The following is a 22,570-nucleotide window of genomic DNA, read 5'->3' on the forward strand; positions in this document are numbered from 1 at the left end:
AAATTTAATAAGCTATAAAATATGTAATATAAATATAAAGCAAAAATTATTTTTAAAATTCCAAAGCTAAACATAGCTTAGCGTTAGAACAATAATTATTTAGGTTTTTAAATATTGGTATTTATTGACTTAAATAAAATATTAAGAAAAAAAAACAGTTTCTACAATTAAATATTGCATAAAACTATTAAACATTAACACGTATTTGTTGATAATTTTGTTAAAACATACTAGTTAATAAAAAAAAATTAAAATGAACTAAAAAGTAAGCTAATAAATGTGAAAGCAAACTTAAATCTTTGTTGAAATAAAACACTTGACTTGACAGTTAATATTAAGAAAATGATTTATTTTTGACAGCTAAACCTTACAGTACACCGTGGGCTGAAAAAGGGGATCAAGCGGCCATTAACATAAAACTGTGATAAAAAGCACTATAATACAATTTAAATTTGCACTTAGTGTTACAATAAGAATAATGTTTGTTTTTATTTAAAAAATAGTTAAAATTTTAATTTCTAATTAAACTTTAAAGAAAGAAACTAAATAAAAAAAGAAAATAATAATTGGCTCACTCAAGAGAGTTACATTTACTCCCATTTAAGTTTAAATAGGAATGAATTTTCAATATCAAGGACGTCATGACCATCGTTTTTAAGAAGCAGCCTAATATCAATATACATTCTCTTAGTCATTTTTCTAGCTATTAACATGGCAAGTGCTGTTGACATGCTAACTTTATTGCTAACTTTTGCTTCCTGCTTAATTAACTTTCTTCCAACATCAGCTGCAGCCTTGTCATGTAAATATTGACTTTTCAATCCTAAAGCATACATTTTTGCAGTACAAGTTAAATTTACTTAAAACTACTTTGTAGGAGATGCCTTTTAAGTTTGTAGAAATTAAAAAAATGAAACTTCTTGAAGCTAGGAATATAAACCAAAAACTTAAACAAAAAAATTATATTCTTGCTATCAACAAATTATTTTATAAATTAAAGTAAAAGTCAAGCAGCAGAATTCTAAATAAAACGTTTAAAAAGATAATTAGTGATTTCATTTTATATAGATGAGCTTAAAGTTGTAAAATGTGTCATTTAATAATTTCGGAAACAATTTTTATTTTAATCGCCTAAAATACTTTCACTGTATTTTCTCATAAAAATATTTACTTGCAAAACTTTTATCTGGAAGGTAACAATTAAAGTTCTACTTATTGAAAAGGAGAAAAAATAACTTCAAATATTATAAGGTTTTTATTTTAAAATATTGTTTTACTCAAAAAAAGAGATAATAAGTAATATTAAAATCTAAATAAATATGATAGACATGTAAAAAGAAACTAAATTTAACTTAATTTAAAACTATCAAAGAGGTATGAAAACTAACAAGTATAGAAATTTAGTTAAAATAAAAACGAATAAACTTAAGTAACGAATAGTAAATTAGTAGAAGTATCAAAACTGTTAGGCTATTTGTTAAGTTTAATTTAAACTAAGATTAGTGAATTTATTCGATAGAAAAATGAATTTTTGAAATACTTCTGTAAATTTTAGTTAGTATACTTATAAATTACTTGCTAGAAAACTTGTAAAATAAACAACACTTTAATAAACAAAAGAGTGATCTAAAAACTATAGGTAAAAGCTTCTTCCCGAAAATTTTGATTTTTACGATCATGTACCTTTAAGTTTTTCTTTTTAAAAGATTGAACACAAAATTGCAACAAACAGGACAAAAACAAAAAGGGTGAATTGGTAAAACTAACAAAAAACAAGTACATATAAGAAAAAAAAGTATAAAAAAGTTAATAAAAAATAAATATTAAAGAAAAAATACTGGCTGTGGGTTAGGGTTGACAGTAAAAGAAAAAATTATCAATAAAAAAATTTTAAACCGTGCACAACTATCTTTGTAAAAAAGTGAACCCTTCTGAAAAGTTGACGCCATGCATGATCCCTTCGTATAACATGAAAAGATAAATATTTTAATAAAACTTAGGTTTTATTATAAGAAATTAAAAAAAAAAAAAACGATTTAAAACAGACAAGATTAACAAAAAAATTAATTTTGCAATTAAGAATTAGTAAAAAAAGTTTTCGTAAACTGTTATGTTTTTAGAAATTAATACTTTAAAAGTAGGAACTAAAATAAACTTTTCAAAAGTAAGATAACTAAATAAATATAAGTTACTAAAAGCTAAATAATTTAATCATTTAATAAATACTACTGTGTACCTACAACATTAAGAGCGAATTTAAAAATGTATATTACAAAAAACAGTAATACTCTTATTTCTCTAAACTTGTTTTTTAAGCAAATACAAATTGCTTTCTTAATATTTTGCTTGATTGATTAACATTTGATCACAAATTTAAAAAATTAACTAAAAATAAAAACGAAAAAACTTAGTAAATTATTAGTAGTATAGAAACTGTAAAGCTATTTATAATAATTAGTTCAAGCTAAGGTAAGTGAAAGTTATTACAATAGAAAAATCGATTTTTGAAATACCTTTGTAAATTTTAGTTAGTATATTTGTAAAATAAACAACACTTTAATAAACAACAGAGTAAACTAAAAATTAGAGATCAAGTTTTAACATACATTAGTAGTAAATTTTTACTTACAATTCATTTTTTGTTTATCCCATTGTGTTGTTCTAATCCATAGTACTTTTACCTACCTCTGTTTAAACATTTAGAGACCGCATTGTTGATTTTAAGACTGTCTTTTTTCTTCTAATAACTGTTAATTTTTTTTTTCTTTTATTATATGCTCAGTTTACAATAAAATTGAAATTTAAACTTTATTTGTAAGGTTTTTAGTATACACTACTGTTCAAAGTATTACTATATTATACTAACATGCTACAATTTGTTATAGAACAATATTTGGTATTAAAAACTATTAAACAATATTTTTTTTACCGTGAGACTTTTATTTTAAAACCTTTTATTAAAAAGGAATATTATCAATTTCAATTATTACGTGATTTTATTAAGTATAGACTTTTTAATATTTTATAAGAAAGCTATGATGAAGTATTTAAAAAAAAGCAGTAAAGAAAAAAAATTGACTTTTTTTTTACAAATTTAGAGTAATTAAAATAAAGTTTGAATGTACGTTTAAACTATAAAATTTTTAAGCGCTGGTTTTCAACACCTTCAACACTGTATCAAAAATATTACATTTACCTTTTACTGTCGAATGTGTGTTATTTTTCTTTGAATATTTTTGAACAATCTTTGAATTATATTTTTTCCAATTGGCCTTTTATTTTATACATATATTTAGCTATAATGACCTAAAACACATTATTTTATACATAAATTTTTTTAAATAAATATTAAAAGATAAACTCTACTAGAAACTACTTAAGATTTTTAAATCAGTTAACTTCTTATAAAAGGGAAGAAATAGTATTAGTACATTATAAATTATAAATTCCTCTTTATAAACTATCAAACATATTTTTATTGTCTATTTTTCTACAAGTCTAAAGTTCTCCCTTCCTGATTCTGATGAATTTTTGCACTAAAGCGTACAATATGACGCTTCCATTCTTCAGAAAATCCTTTCTCTTGTCAGGTTCCGTTTCAGTGATTTCAGGCACAAAGTCACTGAACTCAGTTTCAAAGAATTTCGGATGCCTGTTTGTTTTGTGCGACCTCAGAGCGAACATATCAATATTTTTCTCGAAAACATCGAGTTTCTCAATAGTGTCAACCCCACTCATCCTGTTGAAGATCTTGTCGGCAAGTTTCTCTGAAAATGCAGACATGTTTTCGTCAAAGTCCTTCTTGGGAACAGTTTTACGGACTCTGCAGTTGTCTCTCTACAATATAAGATCTTGTGTCTTGTCATCAGTTGAAATGAGGCCATTTTGTTTCTGGGTCGTCCGAGCCAGCAGGTTGTTGATTTGCTTCTCCCTTTGTACATCGACAACAAACATGAAGTCCTTATCAGGATCGAAGTTGGTGTAATTGTTAGGTCTCATATTTTATCAAGCCTACAAAAAAACCTTTAAAGTAATTATTCTCAATTTTTATGTCAAGTCATAAATAACATAATAAAAACTTTTTTTTTTGTTAGGTTAAAATTATTTTAATTTTCTAAAAAACTTTTCTTAGTTTTTTAAATTACGCTAATTTTTTTAATTAGTTTTTTACAAGTTTTATTTTACCTAATAAGTGAACTAAAGTAACCTTCTTGTTGTCTTCGCACTTTGAAAGTAGCTCAAGACTAATATAATACTAAAATTAAAATACAAAAATTTTAATTTAATTTAGGTTAAACGTACATCTCTAGAAAAAAACAACCTATTTAGAAACAATGTTTTAAATACAAGTTTTTACTTCTATAAGTTGGTCCTTATCGAAATTAGCAAGAGAAAGATTGATATATTTACTTTAAACGTAAAAAACTGCATTCTCGTACAGATGAATGGAATTTGTTGAGAAAGTCAATACAAATAACAATTGTTTAATGTTTCATAGATTTATTTAACTTAAACAGGGGTAGTTATTAAAAATTTTGAATATTTTTAGCTAATACATTTTTATATGTTTGAGAAGTTGTATTGTATGGGATCATTAGACATAAAATATAATTCATAATAAAAAGCCTAAATAGAATAAAATACAAGAAAAGAAAACTCATACGACTGCAGCAAGAGAAAAATAAGCTTTCTACAAAACTTTAAACCTTTAATCTCAGTTTATATTTTAAACATATAAATAAACATACAGCTCAGTGCATTGAACGGCTTTGCTTTAAGCAAAAGTTGAACGAAACTACTAGCTAATTCTAAATAAATAAAATAAACAAGTAAAAAAAAATTAAAGAAGTTTAAAATATTTTGATGTTTTAAAAAATTGTAATTAGCGGAACACTACATTAAAAAAGTATTATTTTAAAAGTTTGAAAAAACTTTTGGAATCATTAGAATTAAATTTATTTTAGTCACAATACTTAAAAAAACATTTGAGTTAAAGTAAATAAAGTCAAGAAAAAAACTCAAATACGATTTATTATTTTGCTTGTACTTAAAATATATTACTAAAAAAAAAACTTTAAAATTAATATTTAGTTTCATTTGAAAAATTTAGCTTTACTAAAATTTAAAAAAAGGTCTAGAGCATAAGAAACACTTAACTAAATATTTTCTAGGCTTAAGAAAGCTTCGCTAATTATCTAATATCTAATAAGCTTAACTTAAATTGGAATGGTCAAAATGTAAAAACTACAAACACAGACTGTCAAGACTTTTAACTTATGTCATAATCCATTAAATATCTTTAGTATATAAAAAAATAAACAGTTTAATTGTGATTTACATAACATAGAAATGAGTGATAGGTAGTTTAAGCAAACATGTTCTAATATTAAGCATACATGAATTTAAATCAAGATTTTTTGTCGCCTAAACGTAACTTGCCAATATAAATTTTGTTATTTTATAAAATTATAATAAAGTTTAATATTTAATATAATAAATTTCAAACAGAAATAAAGAATATTTAAATAAAAAAGAATTTTTTAGTAAAAAACAAAGTTTAAATTGTTTCCACTTGTAAACAAACAGTTTATGAATATTATTTTCAAAATGTAATGTTTTAAAAACAATCAATGTTATTTTAAATTAATTGATTTGAAAGTGCCAACATTAGGACTGCTAAAGTGTTATCAAGATGAAATTAAAAAAAAAGCTTCAAATAATCGTTGAAGGTTTTTAAGTAATTTTTATAGGGCTTTGAAAAAAAAAAAAGTTTTCTAGACTTAAAAATTATCCATGATTTCTTTTAAGGTTGTACAAAACGTAATTGATTACATACTACAGTAATAAAAACTTAGTACATATATTTAAAATGGGTGTTATATGTTTTATTATTTTTAGCTATTTTAAATGCTAAAGTTCTTGCTATTAAAAACTACTGAAACCATTCACAGAACTGAATCTAGTTTTACTGAGTGTTTATTAAAATTTGATATATTGCAAAAAAAAATGACAAAAACATAAAAACTTTAAGTAAGTATTTTTTAGTATACAGTTTACTTAACAAGTGAAAAAATAATTTGAAATATACAAAAAAAAGAACATAAAAATAGCTAGGACACTTTCTATACAAACTCTTCGTATAATTTGTAACAAACTATAAAAATATAAGCTTACTTTTTTTATATTTAAATGGTTGACTTCATATGGAAAGCAACTTATAAAAACAAATTATACGGTTGACTAAACATAGTTGAAAAATTTTTAAATGAAAAATCATATGGAAAACTATCAAGCAGAAACTTCATATAGTGCAGATTATGAAAAACTAAATTAACTTCACGCTTGATTTGACTTGATAGAGCTTTAGAACTCCGAAATAGAAAAATATCTATAAGAAAACTGCAAGCTGAAATTATTAGAAACATGCAACTCAAAAAACGTTTAAACAGGATATTTTTTGAACTTAAAATTAAGTTGAAATTAGCATATAGTTTCTCATTTAAACGAACATACATAGTATATACATAAATATAAGTATATAGAATTAAAGTCTGTTCATCAAAATAAAAGTATATCTTAATTATAAATTTTTTATAAAGTAATTTAAAGTTTTTTATGGTTATTCTTATTAATTACACTAAAGTATTAAAATTTAAATAAAATTGAACATTTGTACTCAAACTTCTCAAATTGTTTAGTGCAGAAATATGAATAAGGTTTTAACAATATAGTAATTTTCGTTTGTACTATGCTTTGATAATGTACTAATATATACTTTTTAAAACAGTTTTTAGGAATTATATTTTAGAATAATTAATTTATGTACTTCAATAAATAAAATTTACAAAAAGAAAATATGAAAAAAAATCGGAATAACAACTAATTAAAAGTTTAATAGATATACTTAAAATAGTTTATAAAGCTTTGTTAACTAAATAAATAACTTTTTGATCAAATGAAGAAAAGCTTTAGGTCGGAAAATAAAGAATAAAGTGAAAATTAATATCATTGTTTCATTTGAATTGAAGTATAACCAGTTAAGGTATGTTTAGCAAATGCTTTGTTAACAAACTTTCATAGATTTTAATATTAATAATCTCATTTAGAACTTTAAATACTTACTTGTGTTAATATTTAACTTTAAAATATTAACTATAATCACATAGTATAAAGAAAAAATATGTTTATTAAAATTCGTTTTACTTAAAATAAACTAAATAGTAATAAAGGTTAATATTTGAAATACTGGTAGTTCAGCTAACTAGTTGATTTTTTCGCAATTAAATTACACTAATAAAATCTATACCTCTAGCTGTTTTATTAAACATTTTAAACTAAGTAAATTAATAAAATCTTGATTAATATCTACTAAAAATATCAACTATTTGAAAAAACTAGAAAAAAATAATTTAAACTTTACTAGTGTTTAATTTTGACGTTAATTTATACTAAAAAAAAAAGTTAAACACTGAAAAAAAACTTTTCTATAATTATAACACAAGTACTTATGATATAAACGACACATATGAGAGAATATTTTTTTGAAATATTCATTCATGCGTGTCAACAACTTGTCAGGAAATGATTCAAATTTCATTTAAGAAATGAAACATTAAACGGAAAGTAGAAGTTTACATTAAACTAACACAGTGCGTTTGTTTTCATTAAATTTTTACACTGATAAAATCAATTATACTTTATGAAGTTGTTGCTAACTGAAAACTGTTTTTTGATTAAAAATCCCATTTTAAACAGTTAACTGCAATTAAGTATATTAATTTGTGTCATACCCTTGGTACCATTACCCATGGTCTAGAACTCTATAAGCAAAAAATTGTTCATGCGCCATGTCCTAAGAAAAATACTTTGAGCGCCTTTTTTGGTCGTCGTATAAGGGATGCACGACTATTCAAATTCTTACAATTCAAATTCCAACAATTCAAATTTGGAAAATTCAAATTCCGACAACTCAAACTCGACAATTCAAATTCCGACAATTCAAATTCTGACAATTCAAGTTCCGGCAACTCAAACTCCGACAACTCAAATTCCGACAATTTATATTCCGACAACTCAAATTTGGACAATTGAAATTCCGACAACTTAAATTCGGACAGTCCAAATTGCAACAACTCAAATTCAGACAATTCGAATTCCGACAACTCAAACTCGACAATTCAAATTCCGACGACATAAATTCGGACAATTGAAATTCCGACAACTTAATTTCGGACAGTCCAAATTCCGACAACTCCAGCTTGGACAGTTCAAGTTCTGACAACTCAAGTTCTGACAATTTAAACTCCGACAACTCAAGTTCAGACAATTCGAATTCCGACAACTTAAATTCAGACAATTTAAATTCCGACAACTTAAATTCGGACAATTTAAATTCCGACAACTTAAATTCAGACAATTTGAATTCCGACAACTCAAACTCGATAATTCAAATTCCGACAACATAAATTCGGACAATTTAAATTCCGACAACTCAAATTTGGACAATTCAAACTACGAAAACTCAAGTTCGGATAATTCAAACTACGACAATTGAACTTTTTAAGTAAGACGACTAAAATGTACACATTTGTTACAAAAAATTATAAAATGATAATTAAAAAATTTATCAAATGTTTCTTTATTGATTTGAGATATTAAAGTTTTTAGAAAATTAATTTTATTGTTTACAAAAGATATATAAGTTTTGCTAAAAAATAAAATATTAGATATAAAATTATTTAATAGAAATAAACGACTATAAAGTTAATATTTAAAAATTAAAAATTTATGTTTAAGATAATAAGTAATCTTAAACAATAAGTATAATTTTTATTTAAATATATTATTTATCATTGTTATTATTATAGTTTATTGAAAGATAAAAAAAGCGGTCAACAAGTTTAGTCTAAAGACCCGGGGTACAAATGAACTTTTCGGTTATCGAGTCGTACACCACATGCTATTACAGAGCTATTACATTACTTTTTATCATTTAGTTTTCTATATCTTTAATAATAAAACAATCAATTAAACGAAACGAAACAAAAGCAAACGAAACAAATATTAAAATGTACTTAAAAACGTGTTCAGTTAATAAGAACTAATAAATTTATATAATTTTAAACTAATTTATAAAAGGAGATAATACTTATAGGAAACATATGAATACTTGAATGATAGATTACAACCTCTATAAAAAAATTCAAAATGTAATACGCTGTATAATTTTAACTTTTACTTATATCAGTATTTTGTGCTTTAAGTTTAATTTTATTTTATTTAATAATTTTACCTGAAATGTAAAAACAACTTTACATTTGAATAGATAAATAAGTTATTCTATATTTTATAATAACTTTAAAGAAGCTATTTCTACCATAACTGAATTTAACTATTATAAACGAAAAGATAAAGATAAGTACTGTAAAAGTTTATCTTATAATAAGAAAAAAAAATAATAACAATAATAGTATTAACAACATAAGCATAAACCGATTTAAAAGATAACAACAAGTTTTTATGTACTGATATAAAGTAAATTTACTATTGGTAAAGCGTAGTTCTATAAATTAATTTGTTTAGATTAGATGTCATTAAAACAAAAATTAGTTACTTATTACTGTTTTATACTAAATTTATTTTTTTAAATTATATTGAACATTATCATCATTACAACAAGAAAATGCTTAACAAAACCTCTTTTCCAATACATATATAACATAAAAAAGAAATAAACTGATTACAAATAATAATTCGATAGTCTAACTAGACTTATGCAATGTAGTCAATCAAAAGAAATTGAGGACCGAGTCACGGTGACAAGACTAACACCCGAATTCTGATTGCAAGAACTAAAACGAGTATTAGTATACAGTATTTCGATGTCTTATAGCTGAAATTGGTATTTTTTTTACCATATTATCATTATATTTTATTTTCATATGCTATAATAATTATAAAATAACATTTAAATAAGTAACTTTATAACATTTTAAACTGAAAATGTTTGTATTGTTTTAATGACATACAATTTTATAGTCAAAATTTTTTTAAAGTAAACATTATATTTAACAATTTTATTTATTACAAAATTTAATGTTTACAAACTGTTGGTAATACGTTTTTAGTACTTTTTTATAGTGGTTATGCTTATGATGATATCAATTTAATTCAATTATGTAATTAAAAAGTATTACTTTCATTATAAAAAAAATATGCAAATTAGTATAAGTCGAATAATTACTGTTTATATGAAAACAAAACCACAGCTACATAATAACTTATTACTTTTTTATTAACTTAATTTATTGGATATTAAATTTTGTCGTTAATTACTTTTAATTTTTATTAAGTTATGTCGATTAATGTCGATCAAAAATCTATAAAAAATAAAATAGGTAATTTTAAAGTTTAAAAACATTATTGTTTTTATATACTACGAAGTATTTTTAAATTTAGTATAGTCTTTATTCATAACAAATTTAAATTTCTAAAACTTTTTATACAAAACTTTATTAATCCATAATAAAGCATTATGTTAAAAAGTATACAAGCTGTTTGAAACCTGCTTAAATCAAAATTTGCACACTAATTAATTAAATATAATCAAAAGTTAGTAACAGTTTTATTTTTAACAATAGCTTGTATAACATCTTACATTTTAACAGTTACAATTACTAATTAACTTTAATTGGTAATAATATTTCTCCCATAATGCATTCATACAAAAAGTAATAAAAATGCTCAACATTAACTGAGTTTACCTCAGTAGAAGAATAAAATAAGGTATTACCTCTGGTCTTGAACTAAACAAAATGTTACGACGAAAAATGGAGCTTTTATCACTATACATAAATAAAAAATCATTTTTAAACTAAGTTTTTCAAATTCATTAACTTACAGTTTTTTTATTGTAAAATTATGATACAAAGCTTATTTTGTAATATTGACCTTAGCGACCCGGTCATTTTCACCTGAGGGCCGGGTCTGGCCCGCGGGCCGTATGTTGCCGAACCCTACTTTATAAAAGTAGGAGATTAAAAGCCCACACAACATCTTACAGACTTCAGTATGAAACTTATCAAATTTAAAATCACATCGCTAACAAACGACAAGTATGGAGATATACAATTTAAAATTACTATAAAAAAAACTTTTATCGTTTAACTATTTATAAGATATAATTTTACTTTGATTTTTTTAGTATTTATTTTAAAACTAAGTTTTATTGTTTAAGGTAATAATAATTAATACAACTAATGCTGTCAAAGCTTTGATAGCAATAACTGAAATGAGGTTACTTGGTACAAAAATAAATAATTCTTGAAACTTTATTTTATGTTGTTGGTTTTATTTATCGGAGTTTTAGTTGTCGCCATTTGATTTGTCATAATTAAAATTGTCGGGTTTGAAATGTTGGAGTTTAAATTGCTGGAATTAAATTGTTCGAATTTTAATTGTCAGAATTTGAATTATCGAAATATAAATTGCCACAATTTAAGTATCAAAATTTGAAATGTTAAAGTATGGATGATCAGAATTCAAATTGTCGGAATTTAAATTGTCCGAATTTGATGTCAAAGTTTAAATCGAACTAAGTTGAGTGGTCGAAGTTTGAATTGTCGAAGTTTGAGTTGTCGGAATTTAAATTGTCTGAACTTGAGTTGTCGGAAATTGAATACTCCGAATTTGAATAGTCGGAATTTGAATTGTAGGAGTTTGAGTTGTCGGAATTTCAATTGTCGGAATTTGAGTTGTCGGAATTTGGACTGTCCGAATTTAAGTTGTCGGAATTTCAATTGTCCGAAATTGAGTTGTCGGAAATTAGACTGTCCGAATTTGAATTGTCAGAATTTGAATAGTCATGTAACCTCGTATAAATTATGTTTTCTTTAGGTTCTACATAAAAGAAATTATTTATAGTTTAGCTTTAAACAAATCAAAAATTGATAGTTAATAAATAAACTTTTAAAGTTATTAAGATAATATAATATTTGATAAAACGTATCTTTAACAAAGCAAACTCTGTGGTGTATAAGAATAAAAACAATTTGCAAAGTATTTGTTTTATTAAGTTTACATAAATTGTGCTTTGTATGATGAGTAAAAAAGCTCCAAGAAGTATTCTTCAACTTACCAACTTACTAATGATTAATTTATTGAACTTTTAGTTTTAAACTGAACTTTGACCCCTAAAAAATGTATAAAAAATTACTTCTAACATAAGATTGATAATAACTTTTAAAAAGATAAGTATAAAATAAGTTTCTATATAAAATGACGTATTTAAAAACTGAATAAGTTTTTTTAAATTTTGACTAACAATAAAACTAGTTAATTAGTAAAATAACAAAGTAAAGAGCATAAAAGCTTAAGAGCATAAAAAATAGCTATAAATATAAGATAATACTAATATTATTAAGTGTTAATTATATAATTAAGTTGATTATGGTTACATTTTTACTATTTAAAAGCATAGTTTACTATCAGAAATAAACTTAACGTAGACTTTTAAAACTTTAAAACAAAATAGTCTAAATTTTAGGGTAAAAAAACTTCATTGTTTTAAAATGCACATCAGAAAAAAAAACTATTTTAACATTTACTGATCAATGTGTCAGTGTATTTTTTTTTACCTTAGTTAGTAGTTTCTTAGATAAAACTTATAGATAACCTTGAAATAAAGTTAAGAAACTTTACTTGAACATACCTGTTAGCTAAAATAAGTCTATTACAGTAAAAGGGTGTGTACTAATCTTACTTACTTTATCGTCAGCATAGCTTACCAAGTAAAATTGCTTTTACTTTAGCTATAAACATTTTTAACTTTTGTGAAAAATTATTGACTGAACAATCAATTTGTCGATATAAATGTAAAATCTCCTAGATCCATAAGTTGAAAGAGCATTTTGAAAAACTTAATACAAAGTTTATTTTTAAAGATAGTTGTTTTCTGTGGTAGTCTTTATCTAAAAGTATTTTAATTACAAGTTTAGTTTGGTCAATTGTAAACAACATCACCTAAATTAAATTTTACTTGGATTTTACAACGAAACTGATTTTTATTATACTCTATGATTTAAATACTTTTCTTCGGCTATCGGCTGCAAGTTTACATATGTAGACATCATGGAATTAGAACAAAACTATTAACAAGGTTATTAACTACCAGTTGTTGACAATGACCAGTTTTGTTCATGTATACAAACTTTTCAAGCAGGTATAGTTATCATAAACCACTGTTTCAGTCTAAGCAATTGTTATTGGATGAATTTGAATAGCCAAATTTTAGTTTGATATTTTTCTTTTTTTTTTTAAATTTTAAACAATAGACTATTAACAAAAGCGTAGTATATGTTACAAAACAGTTAGAAATACAATATTACAACATAGATTCATTTTATGATTCATACTTTTTAAAACTCAAAGAGTATATTTAAACCTTTTAGAAAGGAATTTTAAATGTGCGCCAACACAGTTTTAAAATATAACTTTAAGGAAAAACTTTCTAATTAATTATGCTATTCAAAAAAAAAAAAAACACCTACATCTATACTAAACACATTTAAACATTAAAAAAAAGCTTTTAACTTTTATGGTGCTAAAAAATTTTAAAAAATGAATTTATGGAGTAAGAATTGGTAAAGCTTAAGCTAAAATTTTATATCGTTATACATAAACCACAATTAAAAAGAAAAAAACCATATGTTTAGGTATATTTTTACAATAAATTTCTGAAAAAAAAAATTTGTTTAAAAATTAGAATTAAAAACTCTGACAGTTTTATTTTTAAATATAGCTAGCGATTCTTCTACATTAAACTGTACACTATACACTATTAAAGATTTTCAAAATACTAAATACTAGTAAACTTAAAATTTATTATCAATATATGTTTCATTTTATAACCTTTACTAATAATTTGCAAAGCTTTATAAGTATTTAAATAACTGTATGATGTTTATTATATCAATTTTCAGAATAATTAAAAAATATCACAATTTTTATAAAAGTTAAACTGTTCTATGAAAAGTCTGTTGATAGTAATGGATGCACGACTAATCAAATTCGGCCATACAAATTCTTAAAAAAAATGAAAGGGCCACAAATATAAAAGTAATGTATGTTTGTCAAATATAAAAAATACATATGTAAGTCATATTAATATCTACAAGCTATATTATTTATATCTAATATTTTTTTTGCAAATTATAAAATATTTTTTAGATATGGCTTAAAAAAAGTAAAAATCATAATTTGTTTTTAGAAATTTTAAAATTTTTTAAAAACTTTTTAAGATTTTTTTAAAAAGAAAAAAGTGGCTTGTAGATACTAGTAAGATCTACATATGTAATTTTCTTTTTTTTTTAAATTTAATTTACTTATTGAAGTAAAGTTCTTTAAGATTTTTTCATGAATTTGCATTGTCCGAATTTGAGTTGTCCGAATTTGGATTGTTATGTAACCCATGCTGGTAATTAGAACAAAACTAAATTCAAAAATTAAGTTGTTGGCCGACTTTCTTTGCACGATGTTAATGCAACAAAAAAGTTAGAGAAAATAAAAAAGAGAGAATAGAATACTTCATCTATCACTAGAGGTGCTTTAGTTACTTTAAAATAAATGTTCCAAATAGTAACCAAAGTAATCTTTAAAGTTACAAAACAAAAAATGTTATCCATAAATTAAGTATTGTTTAAAAACGTTGACGTATTATATCTTGTATATAACACTGTTTATGACATATAACTTAAGGCTAATAAACTATCTAATTAATGTTTTTTTACGTTTTATAATTTAGTACTAAAAAGCATATTTTTTTAACGTCATGTAAGAACAAATTTGTAGACCAAATTAGATTTTTTAGTAGCCTGATATATGATTTATAGACTGAATAATGTTAAAAAATTTTGAAAAAACTTTATAATTTAATTTTTTTCTTCTTTTTGTTGTTTTATGTCGTTATAAATAACAACCTTCACATATAGACAATTACCTAAACTTTACATAAAACATTTATTTTAATCGCTTTTTTGCAATTTGAAAAATTAGATTAACATCAGAAATGATGATACCATTGTTAAAGATAATGTTATTGTCTTATATCAAAGCATTTAAGTTAGCTATTGTGTTATGATTTCACTAAATAAGAGAGCTGCTTGAAAACAAGAGAGAATCTATAGAAAAATTATTTATATGTAAACAAACCAGATACCAATCAGCTTACTTATGTTTTGTAATATTTCAGTTTCAAAATAAACCAAATTCTTTTTTTTTCTCAATAAACCTTATTTTCAACATATAGCTATATTTGTACAAATTCGTTCATGTATATTTATGTATATTTTGAGCATAATATTTATTCAAGGTGTTTAATATTTAGAATTTTCTTTATTTGTTTACATAACTAAAGTAAAATAGAGGAGTTGATATTTAAGCTTTTGAATACCATTTTGAAGAGAACAGTTATCTATATTGCAAATTTATAGTTTAATAGACTCCGTTTCGACTTGTCATCAGTTATTATTAATAAAAAAGAAAATTTTGCGAAATAACTAAATATTAAAGAAAATAAGTTAATAAGATATATTTAAACAGTTATATAGTAAAACTATAAACTACAGTAAAATTACAGGTTACTTTATTATTTGTAAAGTGGTCAAAAAAATATATATACATAACTAATTAAAAATTCTTATTGTGTGGGTAATACCCGTTAAAACTAATTATTTTATTAAAATTAGATTATAATTTAATTTAATTAATTTAATTTAATTAATTTAATTAAATTCACTGATCAGGGTCTTTAGTTAATTTCTACATTTTTTTCTAAATACAAAAGCTGTTAACAGCTATTTTTTCATTTTTACAAACATTACAATTACTAATGTGGTTAGATACAGCTGCTTTGCTTTTTAAATGTTCTTCGACTCTTTCTATAAGTGGTCTCAATAACCCAATATATTAGATGCTCTTGTCCTTAGAGCAACTATTTTTGTAAAAGACGTTAGAATTCAATTTGGTGAGATGTATTGTCTTTGTTGCTGAAATAATTAACTACTTTGTCTGTAGTAAAAATAACTTTGAAGTCTTCAATACAATTGTTTATTAGTTTTTCTAGTTTCTTTTTATACTCACTACTTGGTTTTTCTATGTAAGGTACATTTAGGATGTTTTTGAACATAAAAATATTAAGTTTTTTATTAGTGCACTCTAAAATCTTTTAATTACATCATCAACAAATTTGTTGGGATAACCATTTTTTATGATTTTTTCTTTTACGTCTGTGATTTCTTGTTTGAAAATTGTATCAGTAGGAGCTATAATTTTTGCTCTAATTAAAGTCCATAGTATTAAAGCCCATTTCCATTTAGTTAATGCTATTTCACTAAAACTTAGATTAACATCTGTATCAATTTTTTTTTTTGTGTACCTTTGTTATTATTTTTCTATCGTTAGTTTGATTTTATTGTTCAAAAATGACAGTTTATTTCCACTTAATTCATAGCTGATCTTTATTAATTAATGTATTTTCTTAAACTTTTTGTTGAAGTTTTTAAATGAAAAATCTTTTTGAAAGATAAATAATATGTCATCTACATATGGGAGGTATAGCACTGGATTTTTCTCATCTTCGTTAAAGAATTTTTTATAACTACTAATAAACTATAAGTTTGCAATGTGTATGTCTTTAGATGGTATATGTTAAGTAATTTTAAACGAGTAATTTGTTTTATCAAATCGATTTGAAACATATTCTTTGATAAAAAACACAGGTATCAAAGGTAAATACTTTCAAAATGTTTTTAATTTAATTTATTTTTAACAAAATTCATTGCTAATATATTAAACAAATGATTCGAGCTTTAACTAAAATAACTTATTCAAATATATTTTTCTCACTGAAAATTAAGGGTTTAAAAATTGTTATAAGCAAAAAAGATTTTTTTTTTTGATTACATGAGAATTGTATATAGTTGTACAGCTTAACGTATCAATATATGCAATGTAAACCTAGGTATGATAATTATCAATGAAAGTCATATATTTTGCGTTTGATTTGATATGTTTTCAATTAACTATGCGTTTTAATAAATTAAAGTGAGAGAGACTATACTCTTACTAACGTTAAGTACACTAATTTATTTCATAAACAATACTTATTTAAATAAAGCTAACCAAAATTTTCCATAATAATGCAACATAAGAAAAACATTTTAGTGACATTTAAATATAGATAAATTATTACCGTACACATAATATACTTGAGTATAAATACTGAATATTCTACTATTATATTTAATTTATTATCAATTACAGTTCATGTTTAAGTAGCATAATACATGCAGAGTGTTTAATAATATCTAAGTCAATCAACTTGCTGTAATATATACTGTAATTGTAAATGAATTTATATTTACTTTTTAAAAATATACTTTTTAGCTTATTTATTTCGTAACTTTTTCTTTATCCCCAACTTTGTGAAGTTTTAAACTGAATTATATGCTGTATTAAAAGTATACACCAATGTTATATCAAAGTTTTTACTAGCTTAAATAAAAATTTGCAAAAAATATTTTTTTCTTCATAAATTATTTAACTCAACTATTGATTAACAACTACATAATTTATTTAATATTATTAAAAATTAATCTTCAAAGTTCTTTTTAGCTTTTATTATTACTTTTTTATAATTTTAGTCAGTTTTAAATTGTGTAAAAATTTTATAAATAGTTTTAATAACGTAAAGAAGCTAAAAAGCTTGTCTTAATAAGTGTTTTATAATTATATTTTTAAAAATAAACAAGACACATAATATGTTTTGTAACAGTCGTGATTTTATTTAAACTTATTTTATCGAGCGTATTAAGTGATTATTATTAAATTACGTAGTTTCGAAGATCGCAAAGTCCTTACTACACAGTTTAATACCAAATTTATTTATTGTTTTCAATAAACTTTTCTTTTTATAAATAATATAAAAACTCTATACTAAACATCTCGATAAGAAATATGTAGGTTCAACGTATAAATGGGTCTTTAAGAAGTAACAGTTGAAAATAAATTAGTCTAATAAATAAGATTGAGAAATGTCAAATAACTGTGTGCTTATTTGCCTTCTTCAAATAAGTTAGTTGTGTTTTACTGTCTTATTTTTTTATATACAAATACATATGTTTTAAACAATTTGCATTTGTATTGTATTATATTTATTTAACAACTTTTTTCATTACTTCCTTACTGAGTAGTGTATTTCTTTACTTTTAAGAATCGTTAGTTTTGTTAATAATCTTCCAGACATAAAAAAGACGCATAAAAAAGACTGGATAGTCAATGAAAATAATTAATGAAATTATGTAAGCAAAACATTTATACTTACATTAACAAAAAGTTTCATATTAGTGCTATGTTTATATTAACTACCTATAGTTTTGTACTAGTTTGCTATGTGAAATCGGATTATTGTTTGAGTAAAATAAGCTTTAAAAATATTTTGTATTGAAGCTTTAAACAAGATATTGAACATTAATTGAAAATGTATTCAAAAAATGTTAATAAACTTAAATAAACTTTAGATGTACTTTTTAAAGGTTTATTTAGTTCTGTTTACAATGAATTTACTATCATTATCGACTAAATAAGAATTAAAAATAAATAGTTTACATATTTAAAAATATTGTTTTACTTAAAACAAAAAAAGTTTAAAGTTCGAAGTCGATTGTTCATCTTTATACTTTTATGTGCTTTTCTTTTTTATTTTTTTGCTCGCTGTAATTTTTATTTTTTCATAGTTATTAAAAAGCAATTGAGTGAAAATATAGCTTATTGCACAAGCACATAGCATAATAGATTGTTTTAATTTTTCAGAAAACTTGTTTTAAGTTTTTTTGTTATTTATTGTAATCTAACTTCTGGGCTTTAAATTAATTTAAGCTTTTATTTTAGTACAATTAGCTGTTAAATTTTTTAGCCAAACAAAAACTACTTGTGTTTCTCACACTAGTTAAATTTTAATGTAATATACAAAATGTTTAAACATTCTTTATAAAAATAATAATAGTTAAGGAAGTTGTGTAAAGTTTATTAATCGAATAGAAAATTTTGTTAAAAAACGCAGCTAAAGATAAAAAGGCTACAAAAGAGAACTTTTTAAAGTATACATGAGGTTTATTTAGATTTGATAGTAAATTTAATAGACAATAAAAATATTCAGTAAATATACTTTCACATGTTTATGTTATACATTTTTGACTTTTATAAAAAGCTCATTTTTATAATTTATTCAAAATATTTTATACATAGTCTATTTATTAATTAGAAATGAAATAAGTTTCGCAGGTATAATAGTTTTGGTGCTAAGAAATATAAACTTATTGGCTTTACAATATACCAGTCTATTATTTTTCGTTACTTATCTACTGTGCACAGATTTTTGTATGATGACTATTACAGAATAGTTGTTTAAATTTGTTAAGAAAATAATTTATTTTATGTGATCTGATAAATTTACTTATACTATAAACTTTCTCTTACAATTCTTTCAAATCATAAATGTTAACTTTGAAGTTTAACTAATTAGCTTAAATTTATAAGTAGACTATTCATTTTTGGTATATTATGAAAATGTTAAGTGTAAGTGAAATGATTTGGGCAACGATTTGTTTCTTCTTTACTGCAGACTCGTAAGTACAGATGTTTGTAATAATTAAATCTAAATTAAATTAATTTGTTAATTCTAAACTATGTTGTAAATAGTCTCTAAAAAATATAACCATTGCATTATAGATCTAACAATGTAACTAAACAGTTATTATTAACAAAATGTAAAAACAGTTATGTCAACCTATATTTATATACTTAAGTGTTGTTCTAAGGATATTAACTGTTTACAACAAACTGTTTTTTTTTTCAAGTTTAATATTATTTATTACTTTGAAATAACAGGGCGAAAATAACCACAAGAACTGATGGTAAGTTTTATATTTTATACAATTTAACATATTTTCAATTTTTATACAATTAATAAAACATACTATATAATTTATCTTTTATTTTAAATATTTAAACATTGTAAAACTGAATATATACTGTTCAAATCAATTAAATATTTTATTTTAAATATTGTTGTACTTTCTTACAAAAAAAAATTTAGTTTACAACATAATGTTTAGAAGTTTTAAATTGATAGCAACGCAAGTCATTATCATAATTTAATTTGTTTTATAGTTTACAGTTAAGATCTATATAAATAACACAAAACAAACTTTAAGTAAGTATTAAACAACAAGTAATTCCCTTTTTTCTTTTCATTACTTTAGTATAAATACTACATTAGAAATTTTTAACAGTAAAGTTTAAATTAATATGACAATTATAAATTTTCTTTTTAAATATGTGAATACAATATAGATGTATTTGTATAATTCATCAGATTTAAAAAGTTAAAATTTTGTACTTAACTTTTTCATTTTTCCAAGAAATTTCAGTTTAATTCCTTTAAAAAGTAAGGAAAAAAAATACACTACCACAAAAGCTGTTTACAAGTTTTCAAATAACAGTTGCATGTAAACAATTAAATTTAAACTATATCGAATTACATAAAAGTAAACAAGAGCACTTGAACAACTTTAGTTTGATTTCAATCAACTGAATTTTATTTAATTGCCAATACAAATTTGCAATTTATTTGGCACTTGAACTTGAGAATATTATGGAAATATTAAAACTATGCTTTAAACTATTTAAAAAAAACTGTTCTAAATATGATTTTTTTAATTAAAATCAATAATGTATTTTTATAACTGTGTTGTGCAAGTTTTTTTAATTAGTAATTACGTAAAAAAGAAAAGTAGTTTCATCAATATAAACTACATTTTGTTACAAGTTACAGTTTTTGGAAAACAAATTAGTTTTATTTTATAATGACAGTTCAACTTATTTTAAGAATATTACAAAATATAAACTAACTAATTTTTACTTTAATCAGTTGAAGTTTTTATCGAAATAACTTTATTGTTTCATTCAAAGAATTAGCAGATAAATAAAGATTAAAAAAATTAAAATATTTTTACTAAATAAACACCAATTACAAACTTTTAAAAACAAATACAAAACGTAAAACAAGGCGAAAATAGTAAAGAAAATATATTTCTTCTCACTTATTTTCATTACGTTTAAAGTTATATATTTTTTATCATATTAACAAACATTCAAAGAAGTTTTAGATAGTAAAGTTCGTTTTGATAAACAAATGATCAAAGGATACTATAAACAAAGTACTAGAAAAGTACAATGTCGAAAATAAGAAATAATTTCAAATTTTTAGTAAGAAGATGAAACACAAAACGATTTGAATACTTTTGGGAAAGCGTGTAGTAGAATCTGACATGTACATTTTAACGTTCTATACTTTATATTTTCTAATGCCGTAAATTTGGTAAAATATAAGTTTTTTTAATTGTTTAAACTTATACTTTATTCACTTCTTTAAATTTAAATATGAATATTTTTTTACCAAAAATATAATTTTATATAAAAGTAACCGTTCAAAAATGTTTAAAACTGATATTTTTCAGTTTTATTTAACGACTATTTCTATTTAATTTTACATTATCACTAACTAGGTAAAAATAAAATACAAAAAAAAAAATGTTTTATTCAACTAAATAAGTTCATTAAAGTCAATTAAAACTAAAATATCTAAAACAAAACCCAAAAAATAGTTGTAGAAATTAGTAATATATATTATCACAGGTTACTACCAGGTGTACACCAAATCAGCATCTTACCACACCACCAATGAATGCGTGATCATTGTTAACGGAGGTGATAACTTGTGTGAGAACAAAAGAGGTCACAACATTGTAGTTATTGATCCTGAAACTGATGAATACGAGTCTGTTCATTTCGATACTTACAAGAGTCAACTCAATGTTTGTTTTGTTTATACTATTAGTTTACGTTGCATGTTGACATAAAAAATATATGTTTCTCTAAAATATTTAACGTTTAATACTACCTTTAGAACTTCATATATAAATATAACTTATGCTCGTGCACATGATTTTATTTTAGATGAAATATACTTACTTTTTAACTTTAAGCTTAAATACTTTATTCTGTTGAAAAAACTTCTTTACTAATGTGACAATGAAAATACAACAAATTTACTTAAATATTTGTTTTACATGGAATTTATTTAAAATAAACATAAATTTAAAGTTAAGCACTGCTTAAAAAAATATTTATTTATTTTAATAAAGTTAGTATTACATAACTTAATAAAAGGTCATTTATTTAATTATCTAGCACGTCAAAGACAAGTTTAAAAAAAATTAAAGGTAAAATATCCAAGTTAATTTATAAAGAATAAGAATAATCAAACTTTTGTTATTAAAAAAGAACAACAATGATAATTAAAATAAGCATGTTTTAAAACTTAATAACTTTTTTAAGTGCAAAAGAATGGTTAATTATTTGAAATCAGTTAAGATGAACAGCATGATAATAATGGCAATAAAGGATTCCAGTTATGCGTGGCATTGGAAAGATGAATGGATTTCCTATGTGG

Source organism: Thalia democratica, chromosome 7 (genome assembly GCF_965202585.1).
Source record: "Thalia democratica chromosome 7, ktThaDemo2.hap1.1, whole genome shotgun sequence".
NCBI lineage: Eukaryota > Metazoa > Chordata > Thaliacea > Salpida > Salpidae > Thalia > Thalia democratica.